The 20,009-nt window shown below is 33.9% G+C and overlaps 4 long non-coding RNA genes across 40 annotated transcripts; all 4 read right to left on the reverse strand.

Moving 5' to 3' along the window:
• Nucleotides 1-859: 859 nt before the first annotated feature.
• On the reverse strand, nt 860-9,273 carry LOC110879753. 34 transcript variants are annotated; one of them, XR_004868030.1, is made up of 20 exons: nt 8,943-9,273; nt 8,829-8,875; nt 8,702-8,750; nt 7,331-7,745; nt 7,184-7,235; nt 5,708-6,307; nt 5,385-5,522; nt 4,214-5,275; nt 4,089-4,148; nt 3,963-4,023; nt 3,835-3,897; nt 3,547-3,617; nt 3,205-3,256; nt 3,094-3,108; nt 2,976-3,013; nt 2,749-2,869; nt 2,322-2,428; nt 1,843-1,933; nt 1,488-1,550; nt 860-1,215 (listed from the first exon to the last, which is right to left on the reverse strand). It is a non-coding gene; the product is annotated as an uncharacterized LOC110879753 (long non-coding RNA). The 34 variants fall into 34 exon arrangements; XR_004868029.1 differs by lacking the exon at nt 3,547-3,617 and having other exon boundaries at nt 8,943-9,272; XR_004868026.1 differs by lacking the exon at nt 3,094-3,108 and having other exon boundaries at nt 8,943-9,272.
• A 1,380-nt stretch (nt 9,274-10,653) lies between these two features.
• On the reverse strand, nt 10,654-12,115 carry LOC118482250. The gene is made up of 3 exons (XR_004868033.1): nt 11,926-12,115; nt 11,631-11,724; nt 10,654-10,992 (listed from the first exon to the last, which is right to left on the reverse strand). It is a non-coding gene; the product is annotated as an uncharacterized LOC118482250 (long non-coding RNA).
• An 871-nt stretch (nt 12,116-12,986) lies between these two features.
• On the reverse strand, nt 12,987-16,794 carry LOC110879755. 3 transcript variants are annotated; one of them, XR_002558973.2, is made up of 10 exons: nt 16,659-16,794; nt 16,099-16,370; nt 15,856-15,927; nt 15,149-15,434; nt 14,907-14,970; nt 14,323-14,372; nt 14,136-14,239; nt 13,855-14,045; nt 13,580-13,769; nt 12,987-13,468 (listed from the first exon to the last, which is right to left on the reverse strand). It is a non-coding gene; the product is annotated as an uncharacterized LOC110879755 (long non-coding RNA). The 3 variants fall into 3 exon arrangements; XR_004868036.1 differs by lacking the exon at nt 16,659-16,794 and having other exon boundaries at nt 16,099-16,583; XR_004868037.1 differs by lacking the exon at nt 16,659-16,794 and having other exon boundaries at nt 15,149-15,404; nt 16,099-16,582.
• Nucleotides 16,795-16,812: 18 nt separating this feature from the next.
• On the reverse strand, nt 16,813-18,174 carry LOC118482251. Of its 2 annotated transcripts, XR_004868035.1 has the most exons (6): nt 18,028-18,174; nt 17,863-17,947; nt 17,710-17,794; nt 17,536-17,641; nt 17,111-17,237; nt 16,813-17,026 (listed from the first exon to the last, which is right to left on the reverse strand). It is a non-coding gene; the product is annotated as an uncharacterized LOC118482251 (long non-coding RNA). The 2 variants fall into 2 exon arrangements; XR_004868034.1 differs by having other exon boundaries at nt 16,816-17,026; nt 17,863-18,174.
• Between the last annotated feature and the right edge of the window lie 1,835 nt (nt 18,175-20,009).

A 20,009-nucleotide genomic window follows, 5' to 3' on the forward strand; every position in this document is an offset into this window, starting at 1 on the left:
AATTTTGAATAAGAATATTACGGTATGATTTTGAGGTTTTGTTTGCTGATTATCAGGGGTTTTTGATTTCGTAATGGACGATTTTAACCTTGGCGGTTTCATATATTTAATTTAATTTGATTAATTTAATAGTTAAGCACGGGGTTTAATTGAGATGATCCGACGGTTGTGGTTATAGCGTACGTAATGTACGATTAGCCATATTGTATGATAACCTCTCTCTCTCTCTCTCTATATATATATATATATACTAGTCGTTTACCCGCGCGATGCAGCGGGAAACATATCACTTAGGTTGGTTAGTTAGGGATATGTACAGGAGTGATGGTTTTGGCGGGCAACACAAATCTTCCTTAATTTTGCCTAATACAGTGCCTTTTTTAAGTATCGATTGTGTGACACCCTACAATTTATTAAGTATAAATCTCTACATAAATTTTTTGTACATGAATTTTGTTCTTTTGGATTTATAAACCAACAAAATCATTGTAGCTTTAAAAATCTATTTATTACTAAAAACAATAGTTTGAACTTTGAAATTTGAAGCAACACATGCACTGAACTAAGCACAATGGTTAGGTTATGGGTGAACACCAAATTAAATTGTTACGGCCTCTCATATATTTGAATATGCTCCAAAAGAATTAGGTAACTATCCCAACATATCTAATATTTCATTTCAGTTATAGTTAAAAATTTAAGAGGATACAAAAAAACAAAAATGTTGAGGGCAACCCATCCCAGCCCCACTCGATCAAGCCCATAGATACTTAGGTACTTTTATTAGTCTTGGGCTCATAGCACATTTACACATGTTTTTATATGTTGTTCCCCCAAATAATCCATAAGACTAACAAAACAACTCAGATTGTCACATTTCTGTACATTTGGGTAAATATCGTCGCTCTCTAAAGTTTTTAGCCTTTACTATCTAACTTGTAGCATCCTTTAGTATATACAAAATTTAACATTACAACTCGCGTGAGGCAATCCGGCAATCCGGAAGAAATAGTTATTTTTACCCACAAATCTTGGGAGTCTGCTGATGAAATGTGTTGTTAACTGTCATTCTTTTACTTAAGAAAAATGAAATTAAGTTTATATACAACAATTCCATCAAGAAAGCAATGCCAAAAGAGACCCGTTCTTAGTCGTCTGGTAGTATCTAATATAAATTCGCCAAAATTCCAGTTACAAATATAGAAAATAAAAGACCTGCAAAAATATTTAAAAAAGAAATATTAATCATTGAACTTGAAGAAGGGCATGTATTTAAATATAAACCCATTTCACCCTGGTTAACTTTAAGCTCTTATTTTAACTCATTTAAGCTAAAATTTTATAGCTTCCTATTTTCTAATCGTCTAGATATAAAACAACCCATATAAATGGGTCGAAACTTGTTACATCTAATTATATGGTCTATTTCCAAGATACAAGTATAAAAGGAGGTAAGACCATAAAGTGAAGATTGTAAGGAACAATACCTCTTTAGAATCTTTGAAACTGACCCTCAAGTCTCGACCACCATGTAACCAATAAGGAATCATCTGCATTTCAAATAGTCGATAAAGGTGAAACCAGTTTAGTACCACTTTACATATCCATATCAGTTCAGTCCATTTGGGCCATCCCAATTTTACTTAAATTGTTTTATTTGATCCGTTTTAGATACAAATACAACTGAAATGTTTGCAAGTAAATGGGTTAAAATTACCATATTTTTGTATAGAAGAAAAATAAAAAGTAACTCTTTCGGAAGGAAGAAGTTGGGTTAAAGACTTGAAGACATTACTAATTTAATAATTCATTAACCAACAAATAATAATCAATCACACATACCATGATTATTTGTTGGGGAGTCTTGCTTTGAGCTCATCGGCGACAACATCAATGAACTTGTTAGTGTTCAAGTAATTGCTCCCTGCTCTGCCTGGAAAATATTTTGAAAGTGTTTAGAGATATAAATAAATATAAAAATATTCACTAAACTAAATATGAAAATGAGACCTACTAAGGTCCATAGATTAAATGATAGATGCTTGGTCATTAAACCAGATTCAACACAACAAATACATATTGCTTCTAATCTTTCGTTGAAATCCAGCAGCTTTAGATTTTCATCCAACTTTTGCACAAATGTTAAATGCATATTTTCAATTTATCATTTTTTTGTTTTTTTTTTTTTTTGCTATAAGTAATGATGATATAAAATAAAACAAATTATATTAGTTTTAACACAAAACATTCCATGTGACCCCTTTCGAATCGTATCCAAGATTTTCCGTTTTAGACTTGTAAATTGCTCAACCCACATGTACCTGAGAAATCGTTGATGAATATGAGAGAAAGAAAAAAGCGCCACCAACATTCAAATGTTGACCACCAAGGGAGACGAATGACAAAAGGCCAACGAGATCTACGAAACCTTCGATTCAACTTCAGTGTAAAAAAAACAATCTTGTAATAGAAAAAGTAGGCAGCCCTAAAAGGGAATCCCTTAAAAACATACACTTCCACTTCTCGCATATTTTTACAATCTGACATTTTACTAATCATCTTTTGATAACTTTTTGTTTCACATTTTTATAAATTTAAAAAAAAAAAGTATATGGCTAAAAACTCTACATGAGTTTTTACCCCCAAAATGGAGTGAGATGGATTTTGCATTGCTTCTTCCCCTTGGTAACCCAAAAATAAAAGAAATATTCAATGCCTCTTGTAATAAGAACAAGTTAGTTGAATTACCTAGTTTGAGATCGGCTTGAACACAGCCACCAAAGCTTTATTTGTTTTCTCAATGCCTCACTTTATTTGTCTTCTCAATGCCTCTAGTAACAAGAATTGGAACAACACCAGCTGCCACAACCTAATAAGAACAAAACTAAATCAAGTTCATGAAAAATAACTAAATTACTTGCTAATATTAACAACCAAACTCTATTTCTGATTAGCAAATCAAATCTCAAAAATACCTCAAGGCTAGCATCTTCACTTCGAAGCTTTTTGGCACCTGCAACAAGAAAATAAAATCAGAAAAATAGTTGCAGGCAAGGCACATTTGACCCGTATATGAAGCTCCAGCTTTATGACCTGTCAAGATTATCCCTACAATTTATAAAAGTCGTTCTAAGCACATAATCAAGTCATCGGAAACATATATCAGTCTAAAATCGTGTGTGGGGGAGTAAATTAGTAAATTACCTGATTCATTAAGCAATAGATGGATTCGTGGTCTCAAACTCTCAATGAGTACCTACATAGACATAAGTTTGTTTTTCATGTTACATTTTATAACATCTCTGACAGAATCTCATCCTTTTGAATGCCTCATTGTGAGAAAAAAATTCAACTCCACACCCTGCCAAAAAAAGCACACACACCCACAAAATGAAAATGAACACATTTGATGGCTTTAGTTTAATCTGAATTGAATTGTTTTCTCGAATGAGCTGTTTTTTTATAAGCAATTCATTTCCTTTATATTTAATGCCTTGAAACATCACCCCACAAATAGCATATTCAACACAAAACCAAACACCTTACTTAGATCGCAAACGAAACCAGATCCAAACTTATTCACAGACGATAAACAACAAGTAGATTTAAAACTAAACCTGCATTATTCACATCCATGATAGAAAAAGAAGCAAATCAGTATCCGATAACTTTACCGATTAAAACATGACTAAAACTGTACGGATCTGAAAGTAACCAGATCTGCAAGAAAATAGTTACAGATCTGGATCTATTTCACAAATCAAGTAGAAACAAACCCTAAAATTTAACAGATCTGCAAGAAAATAGTTACAGATCTGGTTAATAAGATGGTACCTGAGATGTGAAAACGCTGGTGAAATCCATCTATCTCTAGGGTTATCGCCGGAGAAATAAACCCTAAAATTTAACAGATCCAAGTCAAATTTCAAACCAAAAATGCCGAGAGGTAAAAAAGATGTTACCTGAGATTTGAAAACGCCGGTGAAATCCATCGCTCAAGGGTCATCGCTGGAGAAAGAAACCCTAAAATTTACAGATCAAAGTCAAATAACAAACCAAAAATGCCAATAAGGTTAAAAATATGGTACCTGAGATGTGGATTCGACAGAAAAAACCATCGATCTAGGGTCATAGCCGGAGAAAAAACCCTAAAATTTACAGATCTAAGTCAAACAACAAACCAAAAATGCCGATAAGGTTTAACAGATGGTACCTGAGATGTGGATTCGCAGGTGAAATCCGTCGATCCAGTGAATTCGGCAGTGAAATCCATCGATCAAGGGTTATCTCCTGGTGAGAGAGAGAGAGAGAAGAAATGGGGCGGATGTGAAAGACAGAAACCCTAATGAGCTGATAACGTGGTTTTGTTCTCCGCCTTGTTTTGTGAGTGAGGGTAGAATAGGAAAACCAAATTATGTTGTGCTTTAGAGGATTGTACATCATGCTTTAATGGTGTTTTAATGGAATTTTTATGGACTTTAAGAAGTCCTTTGGATATGTTTTATATAGTAGTACTAGTAGGGTGCCCGCGCGATGCGGCGGGGGTGACAATTTACATTACGACATACGTTATCAAGGTACAGAAGTGAGTCACAGAACATTTAATGAAGGTCAACATTTATCCAACAAAATAGAGAACAAAGTCCAATAACAATTTTAATTTTAAAAATGAGCCTAGAACATATGCTATGGAAAGGTAAACTTCAGCCGACTCTGCATAAGTTGAGTGCAAGTAGCAGTGTAGCACCTGATTCACAGAATGAGTTCCTCTCTGCATGAAGGAAGCAGGCTCAAAAAAAATTCACTTGAACTTGTTAAATCATATTTCCTAGAGTAAAAACTGAACCAATAAGTTCTCATCATATATACAAGATAAAACACTTTTTGGCACATACATAAAACAAGAAGTACAACAAACCCATATCATCATGGGTCATATCAGATTGAACTACTGCAAAAGCTTGTATAAATATCCCATATTAAAAGGCCTCTGTAAGAATATCAAATGGGTATTGCTGCTTAAAATACAAAAAAAGAGAGAGAAATTAAGGAAAAAAATCATGTAGAGAACTCAACTCAAAACAAGCAAAAACAAAGATAAAACCATTTCTTGCTAATTTGTGAACTAAATAGGTCTAACCCTATACAATACAAACATCACAAGTCACCAAAGGAACAAGAAAAAACACCTGGAATAGAGATCCAACCATAAACCAGACAGTGTCAAGCTCGTTATACTCTTTTCTGATGCCTTTTGGTCTTCAAGAGCTTCAACCTAATATATATACATGGCAATGTAGATTAAACCAGTTGGCCTCTTGTGTGAACCGTTTCTTTTTGAAACATAATATTTAGAATAAACAGAAATACATCAATGAGACTACCTGTAAAATAACTCAGTATAGATTCAAACCACAAGAGTGGCGACTCCACAGCCAACTGCGCCTACCTTGCTGATGATCAAGCTATCTTATATATGGGTGACTCCACATCCATGTCGTGTTTCGTGTCCCAAAGAATATCTTCAAGTTTAGTTGCACTTGTAAATGATTTATTATAATTTACTATTGTAAAAGAAACAGGTCAAAAGGTTGATCAACCGGTCAAAAGGGTTTATCAGACATTAGTTTCTTTGCAATAACAGTGAATCAGAAAATATACTAAAGTTGAAAAAAAAACAAGAGTAATTTTGGAAAGTGCAGCTTACATGTGTGAAGATTCGAAAAGATAATCATCCCCATCTTCTTCGGCCTTCTTAAAAAACAATCTATACTCATTTGCCATCCGTCTTACAACACCAACTGGTCCAGTTAGACCCATCATTCTCTCATAAATTCTGCACTCCATGTTTTAAAAAAACAATAATAACTTACCAAACCACAATTATTACCTTAAATCGAAATTGGTAAAAGCTTTAGTTTTTATAGGTAAAAGCAAATGACCCTATTGAAAGGAGAACCGACCTTTGAGATGAGCACGAAGGTGAGATGGGGTATCGCGTTGTGGATCAATACCAACGTAAACAGGTTAAACCTTAATGTTGTGTTTTGAATCTATATGTGATATTCATTATATTATATCAAGAAAGCAAGAGAAAGAACCTGTTGTATCGATAGCCTTGGCCAATTTGGCAAATTCGGCTGGCCTTACATCAGGGGATGAAGTATAACCAAATTAGATTAGTATCCATTCTCCCCCTTTTGGATCACTAATTTACCATCTGAACCAATCAACTTGAAAGGCCCACCAACTACTGGGCTGTTTCGTGTACTGCATCCATCGTTTCTACTTTCTACGCCGTGCAGACCTGAAACTTGAAGAGAATAGATAATGAATTTGTGGATCTTTAAAACCAAATTGGTCCAGAATCATTTTGTATTTCATGTCTTTTTTATGGTAATTTTGATTTGCTATTATGACAAAAAAAAATATTGTTTAATATGAGACAGGGTATAACACATATTTGTTTATAAATTTTGTTTAATACATGAATCATACCAAAGAACATAATCATAACATAGAAAAAGTGGTTTTAATGCTTATAGCCTCCTGCATTTTTGTAAATTACAAAAATGGTTTACTATAATAGTAACATAGCATCAAGTATACCCATCCTACAAATAACAAAAGCGCTTTGACCCGTTACACCATAGTTGTCAATAGCGCCAAATGTGTGTAGCGATCTGATGCGTTTTGATGCAAAAACCCCCAATGGGTGATGCGCAATGCGCAAAGCGCACGCATCACGTATACGAGGTGTTCTTTATTTAAAAATACTAAAAAATATGTATAGCTAATATTTGAACTTGTGAACCTTTAAACACTAAAATATAATATATTCTTTACATCTATAGTCAGAATTGTTCAATTAAAGATCTAATTTGTTCTAATAACAGTCAACTGCATAAGGCACCACAATAGACGACATCATGTGATGCGCGCATCTTGGAATCGCAACATGCGATGCGATCTCATCACTGCATCATGTGATGCGCGCATTATGCGCTCCTGATGCGTGCATTTTAAAACCAAGGCGCCTATAGCACTACATAGCGATGCGCCCATATGGCGTTTTACGGCGTTTACCGACACATAGTGACCTTTTCTATGTTTTTTTATAAATATAAATAGTGATGCCCATTCAAGAGACGACACTGGGTGATTCAAGAGACCAAATACATACCTTGTAGTTAATACTTAATAGCAATCCCATTGGGAAGATGACACTGTAGGAACTGGTGCAAAGTAAGATATTCAGATATGATGAATATCTAAGAGTATTCAGATATGATGAACAAGTAGGAACTGGTGCAAAGTAAGATAATCTCACCCGAGGCAAAAAAAAAAATTTGGAAATATTGGTGCAATTGCAGTTTTTGAAGGAAAATCCTAAATGGAACGGATCAGCCATTGTGGATGAAAGAGAGTTTCTTGCTAATGTATTCACCATCGGCTCTAGTCACGTAAACCCACCAAAAGCGCATGAGCCATGGCTTGTTTTTTATATCCAGCCGGACCACTACGTTCCTTATCTTTGTGGGTAGGCTACACAAGCAACGATGGAAACATGTTGACACGTTTTAAAGCTCCATATAGTGAAGCAGAAGAAAAATCAACCCTAGACCAGTAGTAAAGTAGACAGTTTTAGTATCCCATATATAAACCATAAGAAATAAACCAGTTTATTGCAAAACACGCGGAGCCAAACTTAGTCCACTGTTTTCGTCCCGCTCAAAATATGAAAGCTGCAAAATAGAAATCCTATTAGTTAAGCTATGGATACTAATGTAAATACATAGAGAAATCATTAACTCGTATATTTACAAACTATACTTAGGTATTCATTAATACTTAAACAAACATGAAGGTTTAAGTGGTTGAATCTAATCATGATAAAGAAGTAAGACTTAAAGTTCCAATTTTTTTTTTACAGAATCACAATAAGGGTTCTGATTGCTTTTCTTTTCTTGAGAACTACAATACAAAATTAAAATAATCAATGGGCTGACTTGAGTTAGCTTATATCTATAATGGCTCTGATAGGTCAAGGAAAAATTAACCAAAATAGTTTATGTGGCTGAAAAAAAAGTGAAAATGATGTCGACTGAATTGCGAAATACTATTTAATGCATGTGAAAAAATACAACAATTTTCCAATCTAATTAAACCCAAAATGTTATCTAGTGCAAGTGATTAAAAAATTAAAGAATCTTTATACTTAGTGCAGAAATGGCCTTGTAAAAGTGACCCAAATATACAAATCTCTATAGTTTGCACGAAACGCTTATTTGAGCTACATAAAAATCATGGCCCAAATAAAGAATCTCAATATTTTGCCATCAAATTGACGATGTTGGCTTCATTCAAATTAGGGATGCAAAAATAGATACAAATATATTCAAGAAAAGGTTATAATTTTCTTATGAAAGGTTTTCTTGCAAGGTGCTTGGCTAGAAATACATGATATATCATTATCTTTATGCATTTTTTAATGTTAGTTTCAACTATTCTATTTTGACAAAAAAGAATTTTATACATAAGCTACAATGAGTACATACAGATAATAAACATGATAAAAAGTATACCAGGAACAAATTAAACATACAATAAAGATAAATGATTGAATAAGCGTATGGATATGGATTTGCTGTAAAAAAAAGTAAGATTAATCTATAAGTGAAGACTAATTATAAAAAATTACCCATTCCAATGGTAGAAAGATCCACTTCATCATGTTATTGCATATATCTCTGCAATGAAACAAAAACAGTCTCCATTAACACATCACTCAGATTCAAAATTACAAAAAATGGAACCCTTGGTTTCACCTTTTCGAGATTAACGCAGAAGAAAAAGGCCTTTTGATGTTGAAGATCTATTGCAAACACATCAAATCAGTTAGAACACAAATAAAAAAGTCAATAAATAAAGCTTCAAATTACCATCAGATGAATGTCTATGCCCTTTGTTCAAATCATCATACTTGATGTGTAAACCCTATATTTTTTTCTCCTGATTCGATTTGACCATAAACCCTAAAACTCCTTTCACCATCATTAGAGAATGAGAGAGCACGCACGCTTGGTTTTGGCGAAGATCTGAGAGGGAGAGAGATTTGGGTGAGTAGGGTTTGAATTTTGAAAATGGATAGATTTTAGGAGAGAAAGAGGACGTGATTTTAGGTTTGAATTTTGAAAATGGATCTAGGATTTGAGGGGGAGAAAGCAACGTGATTTTAGGTTGTTCGTGGAAAGTTTCAACATTTCTGTGTGCTTAAAATAATACTTCGATTAATAAGCTTTAAAAATATGTACATGTTAAAAAATTGTATAAATGACCATATTTGCCTTTTCTATTTGCATTTAAATATAGTATATAGAATTACAGGATAAACTTTAGTACTTCAATTTAGAGTTTAAATTTAAAAAACTCTTCACGTTTAGTTAATTATAAGATTTTGTTACTCCTTTAAAATAGGAAGTTTTATTGATATTTAAATAAAATACAAAGGAAATTTTTAATCAATTATTCAACAATAGCTTTAGTTTTAAAAGTGATAATGCTTTTTACTTTTAATCTATATTTTATTTGTGATGATAACTAAAAGTACACCAGACTTTAATCACTTGTACTCTAAGGCATCATCTACTTGTACATTTTAATCCGTACGTCAATACTGATCAAGACACCTATCGAAACGTCGAAAAAAATGAGTAGGTTGCCACGGTACCTTTGGATTTTTTTAAAACATTATAGTTTCTAAGATATAACAAGAATAAGTAAAACAAATTATAACTTTGTTGTGGAGGGGTAAAAATGTAACTAATTATCTAAAATTTTGATAAAACATAGGGATTTAAGTGTAATATGTTTAGGGGCTAAAAAATAAATAGTGTTTAAAAGACTAAACTACCCTCATTTTAGGGGTCTTTCTATAAATAAAGGGGATGAAAAGTTCTTATTTTTTGGGTATCTTAAAATACCCCTCCCTCATGCATTATAATATAGTATAGATAGATATATACTAGGTTAGAGCCCCGTGTATTACACGGGGTTAAGTCAATAAAATATAAAATTATTAAATAAGCAACAAAAATATACAGAAAAAATGGAAAAAAAAAACTAAATAAATGAAATATTCGTAAAGTGAATATTTATAAAGAAAAATAATAAATAATTAAGAGACAATAAGCGGAAATAATTTCATTTAATTACTATCAACATTTCTTATTTTAAAATATTTACCTTAATATCCGACCTTTAAATATATATATGTTAAAGTAATCAAATTTTTTTTTTTGTTAAATTAACCTTCCTGCAATATCAACCCTTACCTCAAACATATTATGACTTATAATAATATTTTTTTTATTTAAACCTTGCCAAAATATAGATTTTATGAAAGTGTTTTTATATTAGATTTATAATGATTATATCTTTGAATTACTTTACCTTAAAATGGCCACTATTTCAAATATAATCTAATTTTAAGCTTTTAATCATGAAAATATATTTAAATTCAAACCATGACTATTTATAAATATTTAAATTCAAACCACAACTATTTAAACATGATTATCAGTTGATATCTAAAAAGGGTAAATACAAAGTTTTCATTACTGAATCGTATGATACACAAGACTATAACCTGGTATTTAACAAAATGACAAAAAAAAAAGAGAACCAAACTGTATATACAATTTCTTAAAATAAGCTAACAAACAATAAGTAAAAAACCTAAAATTAATTATGCCCTCCGATCATAGTTTCTTGTGCAATCCTTTAATATTAAATTTAATATTTTATATACAGATGGGTAGTTATATGGTGTATTTGCTTTTAGTTAAATGAAAGACCATAAGAGGTTAAGACCCAAAAACTAATTATTTAAATATTTTGAAGGCATCATCTTCCTCGTTCAATCTCATAACCAGAAGCGAAATAGAGTCGCCGCTTACCGGAGAATTCTCGTATTGGTTCTTCACTTGTAATCTAAAGATACAAAAAAAGATGAATCATAAAAGTGATGAATTAGATTATAGAAATGACAACAAACCCTGACAATATCTCGATGACAACAATCTTAAAAAAAACTCTTACCTTTATGAAGATCGCCAATAGAATATGATAATGCATGTCGAGATATTCGAAAAAAAAAATCATTAAATTGTTTACTCTAAAAAAGGAACCAATAAACATGGTCGGCTCAAACATTTTGGTGGCCAAACTAACTCTAAAAGTGTGGCCCTCAAAGCTTACTTTTACACCTTTCAAATGACCCAATTCATAAAATTTAATTAAAAATGACATGATTTAACTGTGTATATATAGAATATCGAAGCATCAATAATCAATATAAATAACTAAATAAAGAAGCCTCAATGTTAACAACTAAAATTATAAGACACAACACATTGAAGAGTGACTGTTTTAGAGTTGACAAATTTGTGATACCAAATATTTGAGACACTGCTCACTATTATTATAATACATAACTACAAATTCATTAACCTACAAATGGAATATACCGGAAATCCACAACAAACAATTGAAATTACCAAAACAAAATCTACAAAACAAAAAAAATGAGGATTAAGTCCATCTAAAAGAATATCTCAAAATTTAATTACCTGTGAAGAACAACAAAACCCTTATTACTCACAAAAATCCACGCATCCAATTGCATCACAAAGCTGCTTCAGAAATTTTACCCATCAGTCGGCCCTGCGAATAAGAAGTGATTATAACAAAATCAAGACAATCAAAGAAAAAAAAACTATTATCTTGAAGATCTACACCAGAATGTCATGTCATGATAAATGCATAGATGTTTGGAAAAAAGACATAAGATTAAGTTTAACAAAGGAAACAATAATAAGCGATCATTTTGGGTACTATAAAATAACCAAATTAGAGAAATATTACCGTGATTAAGTTTCACTACCACAAATCTTGCCTTCTGAAAATATGAAATCGGAAGATATGGAGTAGATCTAGAGGTTTGGTAAAGAAAAGGGTTAAAGGTGAAGGGTAGGGTTTATGAAAGAGGGGTGAACAATGAGAGATTTTTGGCAGATTTTAAGGAAAAGAAGGTAATTATGATTTAAGCGGGAAACAGAATTAGAGAGTAGCTGAGAGGCTGCCATGTGTCCTCAATGGAGTTTCTTTTATTATATATATATATATATATATATATATATATATATATATATATATATATATATATACTAGTCGTTTACCCGCGCGATGCGGCGGGAAACATATCAATTAGGTTGGTGAGTTTAGGGCTATGTACAGGGAGGTTCGGTTTTGAGCCATAACCAAAACCAAATTCGCGATGCAACGGAAAACACAACACCTGTTTGTAATTCTAATGGTGTGTATCAGAAGGTTCAGTTCAGTTGGGTCGTAACTAAAATCTAAATTTTCGGTTAAGATACTTCAAAACCGGTTATGGGGATTTAAAGATTTTTAAAAGGATGTAAACAAACTGAACTGCGCCAAGCCAACATAAGCACAACCATAAGCTCAAAACTAATCAAATCAATCCGCCTAACTTGTTTTTCTTAACAAGCTAAGAGTTTAAACTAAGCCACACTACGTTATTACTTTTGTAATCTAAAATGACGAGTTTTCATGTCGGTTTGGTTCAAAAATAGCTAACAGTTTAAACTGAAGTTGAAGTTGATATGGCACACCACCACATATAAGAAAGAACTATTAAAAGGATGGTGAAAAATCGGAAGCATGTAACATAAAATGGAGAAGAAAAAAAAACTTTTTTTACGTGTGATGATAAAAGGATGAAAAAGTAAGATGCATTATTGTGACTGTAAATTGAGTAGTTGACCAAAAACAATAGCGATAGGGTGATGTAACCTTCTATGGCGTTTAACGATTGTTTGGTTTATTAGCGTGAGTCGAAACTCAACTTTTTTTAATATTTGTTGAATTTATAAATAACTAATATAACTACAAGAACAATATTATCACAAAACTAATTTAACTTTTTTTAATATGGGATTTAGGAGGGTTTTATGCATTTTAATACATTTCAGACGACTTTCATCCGGTTTGAAAACTTATAACTGAAGCAATATACAACTTGTAAACATAGAATTAAAGAACTCATTGCAATTCTTATATATCAGCAGCAGAGAATTAGAGTTTGATTTTCATGGCTTAACATATGTATCACCCCCATAGTGAAGCTGTTGGTCGACTCCTAAAACAGCTTTATTGGTCATCACTTGCGAGTAGTAGGAGTTGGTAAAGCGATGGTCCAGGTTTCTCGGGTTTAAGTTTATGAGCGGGTTAGGTTGACCCAGCCTTGTCTTTGGAGGGCATCCGTTCCTTAACTAACTCAATGTAGATTCTTCCATTGTGGGGCCGGGTTTTCCAGTGTTGTTGAAGTTGTATAGGCGATCAAGAATGTTAATGCATCGAACTCTTCCCATCATATGTGCTCCTAAAAGTTATAAATTTTATTGAGAAGTTATAATATCAGCATGCTTGACTTGCAAGTAATTATCAGTGTGTTATAAATGTAGGAACAATATTGTTAGAATAGATGGCTTACCTAAGAGTGTAACCATGTCTTGCACATCTAAACCTTTAGATTCAAAGTATGCCAAAGATGATTCCCACGAAATGGAAGGCAAGCGAAAGTCGATCCTTGCTTAGATATATGTCGCTTTTAGCGTCTTTCATCCAGGCCAAGGCTCACGCCCTTTGCGCCATGAGTGCGCCTTCAAGTACAACAAAACTCCCTTCAAAACAACACAAAACAATATATAGCTCATTATTTCAAGATAAACTTACAATTAAATGAAGATGTAATTTAAATGATCATACATTTATAATGAGGTGGGCTGGTGATGGGCAGGTCAGATAATTGGTCAAAAACTGGTTGTTTTTTTATGTATCACGGCTCGCTCCGATACGCGGAACGAAAACGGGTACGCGGAGAAACATGTATGGAGTTAACAAGCCGGATGAAAATGGCAAGATTTCAAGCCTTTTAGTTCCAGATGCGGAAAAGACCTCTGTATAAAAGACAATAACATGCATTATAAGATTATGAACATGATAAGTAACAACAGAAAAGCAGTGACATTTATCATAATCAATACCACCTTTGAATACTCGCTAAGAATTGTAGGTTTGAGCTTCATATGCTTATAGAGTGTTCCAACAATAATGCACTCTTTCCCTTCTTCTAGCCCCAAAACAGTACAGACTACATAATAAAAGGAGGAAATCATAAGAACAATAAATTTTAACAAGGGAGCCAGCAAACACAACAACCATTTATGTTCATACTTTGTCATATATGTGATTCCTGCTGCGTTTATTTTGTCATACAAGTGAGCCTGCAAACACAACAACCATTTATGGTCATATTTTCACTTGCAACATCTATTACACTTGCAGCGTCTATTACGCGTTTTTACTCTAGTTACGCGTATCCGGTCTGGGACACGCGCGTAACCCAGCCTGGTAAGCACTGAATGTAGCACTCAACACGAAACCGGCTTTGCACGAGTAACCAATGCCAGTTACACGTGTTTAATGCCTGTTACGCGCATTCCGGTCTGGGACACGTGCGTAACCCAGCCTACATCTAGGATCCTTCAACTTCACCATTGTAGTAAACCATTTACTTCCATATGGGAACAGATGCTTTGATCTCCTCAATCACAAACTAACAAGCATCTAAGGCTTTGACCCAATGAAATGCAACAAAAACAATTGTTTCACCTACAGAAACAGAGTCAAGCTGTCACCAGTGTTTTCCACTTGTCCTACGTTATACCACGGTCCACGTTATACCACGGTCCACGTCAGCAAGAGTGATTCTATGTACGCAAACAACGTTTGCAGTGTTTAAACTGAATCATACGTACCTTCAAGTCCACATAAGTCCAGGGCTTTGCGTCATCAAAAGCGTGTAACTTAACATCACGCCATCTGTAATGTTCAAAGCCACAACACTTCAAATTTAACATCCAAATAAGGTTTCGTTTTTTACAAGATAACACGCATGTATCGGTACTATTCAAACCACGTTAAACGGCTGAAAAATCTTTGTCATCCGGTTTCTTTTTTTATTGAGGTGTCATATAAACTCGTAATGATAATATTATACCTTCCTGTTCCAAGCTTCTCAACAACTTTGACTAAAGCTTCCACTTCAAAAACAGAAAACGGACGACGAATCCTGCGTTGTGCCACCTCAGCTCCCTTTGGCTTCCTCATGGGGACCACTGCCAGCTCACCCGCGTTACTATCCGGAACCGTCAATAATTCCCTTGAATCCAAAACACTTCTATCATCCACTCCACTGACATCTCATGATCACTTTCAGTTATATTCCTAGAAATCGTCATTGGTGAATCCGCCTGCTGTTGGAATGCTACGTCATTAGCTACCGTCTGAGGTGGCAAATACCCGATACAAGATCATCAATTTGTTAAAGTCAGTAACAATTATTTACAACGGTTTACCATTTAACTGGTTTTTGGCTTGTTTATGGGACCAGTACCCATGCGCGATTAACACCCGGTCTAGCAGTTCTTGAGGCACCGGCTCACCTCTCCTTTGCTGCGGTGATATTCTAGCCGTGTACACCAGTGTATCGCGCATGGGTACTGGTCCAATCAACAAGCCAAGAACTGCTAGATCGGGTGTTAATCGCGCATTGGCTGCATTCTCTATCCAACTACCTGTGACTATCTAAGAAAAATAATTTTACAGGTTGTGTTAAATGTCTCAATTTCCCTTCAACAATGATATAAAAGAAAATTCTTACATGATAACTTTATCATTATCAAAAAGTATATGTAAAAAACCAACCCGTGAACTCCGAGTCATTTGCCATTCACCTTCGATGAGCTGCTATTCACCCTTGGTAACAGTTTGATTCACCTGCAAGACGACAACTATTTGAGAAGAGTTTTTGAATTAAAGGATTCAATGGTTCATAATTGTAAAGATCTGAAATAGCACTTGCATAGTTGCATCACTGAACTACCAGAAAAAAAATAGCAGACAAATTAAGGTTGTCCGTCAATGAAGATGTACTTTAGAAACGCTTACATCTGGGTATATACGATCGCCAACATACAATATCTCATCTCCATGTATGCCTTAAGAATTTTCAACCATCTGAGCTTCCATGGTCACAAGCTTCACCTGCTCGATCATCTATCGAACTGATATAATCTCCTTCAATATCTCACCGGCTCGATCCAAATTCACTTTTTTATAAGCTCGGCTCGATCAAAAAAAGAATTTGCTTCATTATTCAAAGTTGGGCACTCCCAACAAAGTGTATCTTGCATCATCCGATCCAATTAGCGGGATATACTCTGATCCTCGTAACATAACAATAGATTAAAATGTTAAGTCCAGATCACAAAAATAAATACACGTATTTTAAAGGAATAGAAAATATATTTGCCAATGCACGGATCATCCTAAAGGTTTAGATTGCTACATCCATATTGTTTTGTGTTATACTCAATATCTAATCTTTTGTCACAAAGTTATCAGGAAATGGATATAAAAAAATTCAGGTCAGTAACCCACCCCAACCCGTTTTGACCCATATCAAAAATGACCTGTCTGAGAGAAATGATAACATTTTAAAACATTACCTTAGTGAGATTATCAATCATGCAGCAAATGCTTGTTCACCACAACAAACTCACCACTGCAGACGAAAATAACTGGTTAAAGTTTTATATTATTTTTTTATATCTTTTTATGTAACAGAAATTAGCTACCTTAAAACCCGACGACTGTAGATATTGGAAGTGTAGTGCTCAAAACACTCGTTATTTCCAATAATTTGACTTGTTGAAGTAGTTGGCATTGGTGCTACAAGTAGTGAATTTCTTACACCATTTTTGGCTATCATTGAACGGAGCACTTTCCAGAATGTAACTGAGAGCAGACCTCCTCAGAAATATTGTGCATAAATTCATGCTCAGTCTGGGCCTGAATTATTCCAGTTGGCTGATAGCTGCAAGATACACATAATAATTCATTTCAGAGTAAAAAACAAACTTCTTTACGGAAATAAAACCCTGAATTAAAGAACATATACCACATTTGCCATCTTCAATTCATGGCAGGCCCGTTCAAGGTGGAACTGAAGAGGTTGACTCGCCTAGGCTTCGAACAAACCACATGATTCATCTTCGTTAAGTCATGTTTTGCAACAAAATCATCACCTGTTCCAATAGAATCGTAAGAATTAAATCTGTTAACTTCAAAAGCTACAATAAAACCCTAGATCTTAGACAGGGAACAAATTTGAACTATTTTAAATCATTCTATCAAATTACTCTACAAGATCCACAGTGGCTAGATAGAACATCAAAACCGGTTGGTTACCCTCCAACACCTGATCCACCAAAAATCCCATTTTCTTACTATGAATCGAACAAAAACTCTTCAATAAAAAACAATTAAATTCAAAATTTAAAACATGGGTCGACACAAAAATCAACTAAACAATCGATTAATTACCTTATACCAGATCTAAAAGTTTGACCGTATTAGGGTTTGTGAGCAGCAGATCTAAAAGCTCAGTTGCATGTTAAATCATCAAATTTTCAAAGGAAATAACCACGATCTGTGGTGAACACATGTTAAATCATCAAATTTTCAAAGGAAATAACCACAATCAACAAAAAATCTTACCTTATACCAGATCTGAATGTTTGAACGCATTAGGGTTTGGGGGCCGTAGATCTAAAAGTATCAGTGGCACCTCTTCTCCATCGATCTGCGGTGAACACATGTTAAATCATCAAATTTTCAAAGGAAATAACCACAATCAACAACAAATCTTACCTTATACCAGATCTGAATGTTTGAACGCATTAGGGTTTGGGGGCCGTAGATCTAAAAGTGTCAGTTTCACCTCTTCTCCGTCGATCTGTGGTGAACACATGTTCATAGGAAATAACAACAGTCAAATCTTCAAAGGAAATAACCACAATCAACAGTAAATCTTACCTTACGGTTGTCGAGTGGTCGGAATGCCAACTAAAACAGACAATCACCATCAATAGCAGCAGAAGAAAGCAAAATCTCAAACAGATCTGGTGAAGATAGCTTCGTGTTTCTGAATCACCGCAAGAGAGAGAGAGAGAGAGAGAGAGAGAGAGAGAAACAGAGGCGGATAAGAATGAAGAGATTTGTGAAACCCTAATTTGTGTCGGTGTTTTTTTGTTTCAGTGACAAAAGGGTATAATTGGGATAGTAAATGTTGTTTTGCTTTAGTGGGATGTACATTATGCATTAAAGGTGTTTTAAGAAAATTTTAATGACCTTAAGAAGTCCTTTGGATATGCTTATTAATATAGTATAGATATATATATATATATATTGTGGAAGGTTCAAATGAGAATTTTTTTTTGTAAGAATAAAAAGAACAAGTTTTAAACCAATAGAAATACTCCATTTACTTCATTTAATATGTGTATTTAATGTTATTGAAAAAGGCATATGGGTAAATTTAAAATTGTAGTTAATTAGCTAATTAATTAAACTTGTAACTCACTTATAATTATACTTTTTTCAAGATAAAATAATTTATGGTGAAAGACAATTTTCGACATATGTAGGATAAATTTCAGTATGTGTAGGATAAATTTTGAAATGTGTATGACACATTTAGATATGCGTAGGGTAAATTCCGGTAAATGTAAGATAATTTTTGAAATGTGTAGGATACTTTTTGTTTTTTTCTTTATTAATGAGAGATAACATAATTAATGGGATGAGTTATAAACTATTTAATGTTTTACCATTATGTCCTTTCTTCTTTTTCTTCTCACATTAAATTTCTTCTCAAATGAACCTTCCCATATATATATATATAGGATTAGGTTCAAGGGAGAACCAACCCCAGTTACGAGAACCATAGGAATTCCTCTCATCCAATAGCATATTTACACATCACCCATAACCAAATTAAATCAAAAGGGCATTTTAGTCCTTTACTCTCCATGTCACATGTTTTCTCTCGCTATCTTCTTTTTAAAACTCAATCCCCTATTTCTTTCTTTCTTTCTCTCTCTCTGTTTCTTTAACATCAGAACAATCTATCTATCTATCTATCTATCTATCTCTCTCTCTCTCTCATATCTCTCTCTCTCTCTCATTATAGTGGGTGTAGGCCGGTGGTGGTTGTCTGGTGGAGCGATGTGTGGTGGCGGTTGAAGATGGTGGATGATGGAGGTTGTGTTAATGGGAGGTGGTGGATGAAAATAGTGGCTCAAGAAGATGGCCGAAGTGGTGGTTGAAGACGGTGGTTGAAGTGGTGGTTTTCTGGTAATTCTTGGTCGGTTGTTCAAGATCCATTTCTAATGACTAGAAAGAGTGGTGGCTAGGGTTCTCGATTTAAATTTTTTTCGAGACCAAATCAGATGACGGTCGTTGACGATAATGGTTCACGATGACAACCGCGTCGATTTAAGGCATACAAGGGTGCTCTCTACAACACAACCGTCAGTGGCCTTCTCTAATCATTGATCGAAGGATCATGGATCAAACATGTAAATTGTTGATCATATTTGTCTTCTACTCGTTTTCTTTCCCATTTCAGTGGAAGCCAAATCCGGTTAGAATACAAAACACACTTAAGCCAGACATGTTTGATCCATGATATCACTACAATCATGTTAGCAACTTTTGTCAGAAAGCACTTAAAACAATTTATATTCTATGAACACCATGATAGATTGCTATAAGAAGTCACATGAATTTCTTTAAATAAATACACAAATATAGCTATGGAAGCCAAATGCCCGTAACCTTCAACTTTGGATTATCAAACATATACATCCAACCAATTCCATCATCAAATAATTTTCAACCGCAAAAGCACATGTACAAACCTTATAATCAAAATGTCAGTTTCGCCAAGAACACTAAGCAACAATCGCTACCCATTAAGACCGTCTTTTTCCCCCTTGTTTTTGTTTAAACCCATT

The sequence above is a fragment of the Helianthus annuus genome, chromosome 9, assembly GCF_002127325.2.
Source record: "Helianthus annuus cultivar XRQ/B chromosome 9, HanXRQr2.0-SUNRISE, whole genome shotgun sequence".
Lineage (NCBI taxonomy): Eukaryota > Viridiplantae > Streptophyta > Magnoliopsida > Asterales > Asteraceae > Helianthus > Helianthus annuus.